Below are 2,774 nucleotides of genomic sequence, written 5' to 3'. Positions count from 1 at the left end.
ACTTCCCGATGTGCCTGCCTCTCTGGCCCTGCCCATCCTTCCTCAATCCTATCATCCTGCTTAAAGAGACTGCTCAGATCTCGGCTAACAGTGCTTAACCTCACTTCTACTTTCCCTTGTGCTGGTTCTGTGAGATCCCCATCCCAGGGGTGATACAGCTTTGACTGTGCTCTTGGGTTTAGACTCATAATCTTTTCCAACTATGTCTGAATGCCAATTCCAATTCTGTCAAGTGGGCCTCCTGGAACTATTATCACTGGATACATAACAGTCCATCCCATTTGGGGGATCAGGACAGTGGAGGCAGTTCAGGAAACCTGCTTCCTTCATGCCCTTTGGTGGTTTTAAAATAAGTCCACAAATTATTTGATACCCTTCCCTTTCAGAGGTGGTGCTTAATTCTCCTGCCTAGAGTGTGGGCTGAAGTTAGTAAGTTGCTTCTTATGAACAGAATGTGGTTTCTTCCTTGTTCCTTCTCTTGGATCATTTACTCTGGGGGAAGCTGGCTGCCATGCTGTGAGGACGCTCAGGCAGCTCTCTGCGGAGGTCCACGTGGTGAGGAGCTAAGGCCTCCTGCCAACAACTAGTGTCTGACAGTCTTCTGGGTGAGTCACCATGGAAGTGGACCCTCCCACCCCAGTCAAGCCTCCAAGTGACTGCAGCCCTGGCAGTGTTTTGACTATAATCTTCTTCTTCTTTTTTTTTTTTTTTGTGAGGAAGATCAGCCCTGAGCTAACATCCATGCTAATCCTCCTCTTTTTTTGCTGAGGAAGACCGGCTCTGAGCTAACATCCGCTGCCAATCCTCCTCCTTTTTTTCCCCAAAGCCCCAGCAGATAGTTGTATGTCATAGTTGCACATCCTTCTAGTTGCTGTATGTGGGAGGCGGCCTCACCATGGCCGGAGAAGCGGTGTGTTGGTGCGCGCCCGGGATCTGAACCTGGGCCGCCAGTAGCGGAGCACGCGCACTTAACCACTAAGCCACGGGGCCGACCCTGACTATAACCTTCTGAGATAGCCTGAGCCTGAGCCACCCAGCCACGCCATTCCCAAATTCCTAACCCACAGCAACATTGCAAATAATAAATGTTCATTGCATTAAGCCATTAAGTTTTGAGGTCATTTGTTACACAGCAATAGACAACTAATACATGTCCCAAAAGTAAGACTGGAGAGAGGGATGGCAGGAGTCTCACAAAATGGTTTTCTACACAAGGACCTTCTGTATCATTTAATACTCCTTTCCATGGAGTGCATCACATCCTAATGGTTTGTTCGAGCCTCTGTCTCCCAGATAAACCGTGGGCCCTTGAGAGCAGGGGCTTGACTAACCCATCCTTAATTTGGCCAAGTTCTAATGATGAAAGCTTAGAGGTGCCAGTCATCTAAAATTCTTTATTTTTCTATAACTCATCCTGATGTCTATTTTGGGCATCTGTTTTGAGGGCAGTATAAACAGCTTATTCTGGGGGCCCTCTCCCTCTCAGGTCCTGTTTCTCTCAGCTGCTTTCATGCCACTATTGGATTGTGGGAAATATTGGTTGTCTCTGCAGGATGCGGGAAATCCTACCCACATCCTTTTGTAGGGTACACTTCTGCAGGTCCCCTGGGAATCTACCAGGTTTCCACTTTTGGGCCTCTTTCCTGGAAATGAGGCTCAAGTATTACCTCCTCCATGGCCCTCTCTCCGACATGCACCCTGTAGCCTGGGATTTACCCCAGTAGCTAATTCTCTTGCTTTCATATTTACTGTTATTTATATGCCTCTAACTTCCAAATCTATTGTTTAGGACCAGAGACATTCAGGGCCTTGCAGGTGTGTATGTGTGTGTTTGTGTGTGATGTGTGGTTTTTAAACATTTTTAATTTTTGTAATTATAAAAAATTTTAACATTCAGAAAGATCAGAAAATAACATACCTTTTTACCCACCACCAAGATTAAACAGATGCTAACGATTTGCCATATTTGCCTCAGATCCTTCTCTTTTTAAAAATAAATCAATCACTATAGAAAGAGGAATACCCCCACCATCCCCTGCTCCCAGAAGTAATGACTATGCTGAAGCTGGTGTTCATCTGTCCCTCAAAAATTTTTGTTCAGTTATTACTTGTTTATGCATTTAAAAAGTATATTCTGGGCCGGCCCCGTGGCTTAGCGGTTAAGTGCGTGTGCTCCGCTACTGGCAGCCTGGGTTCGGATCCTGGGCGCGCACCGACGCACCGCTTCTCTGGCCATGCTGAGGCCGCGTCCCACATACAGCAACTAGAAGGATGTGCAGCTATGACATACAACTGTCTACTGGGGCTTTGGGGGAAAAAAATAAATAAATAAATCAACTTCATTGAAGTATAATTTCCATACAATAAAATGCATCCATTTAAAAAAAAGTATATTCTATCGTGATATATATTTTAAAAGTTTTACATAAATAGTATCATATTGTACATATTTCTTTGTAACTTATTTTTTCACTGCATATTATGTTTCTTTTCCTCATTCTTAAGGTAATAATTTACATATAGCAAAATTCACCCTTTTTAGGGTACACTTCTGCATGTTTTGACAAATGCATACAATCATGTCATTACCACAGCAAGCAAGACATAGAGCAGATCCATCACCCCAAAAAGTTACCACCAGGAACTTGATTCTTGACCCACATCCCAAGCTTTAGCAAATGGAAAGCCTAGCCTTGCTTTTGAACATCAAGAGCATCTTCTCTGCCTTTCTGCTGTTATTCCCCGCCTGAAGCAATGCCTGTGTGAGAACTGAG

This window comes from Ceratotherium simum, chromosome 23 (assembly GCF_057802395.1).
Source record: "Ceratotherium simum simum isolate JZ-2026a chromosome 23, ASM5780239v1, whole genome shotgun sequence".
Taxonomy (NCBI): domain Eukaryota; kingdom Metazoa; phylum Chordata; class Mammalia; order Perissodactyla; family Rhinocerotidae; genus Ceratotherium; species Ceratotherium simum.
Note: the sequence above shows the minus strand (reverse complement) of the source record.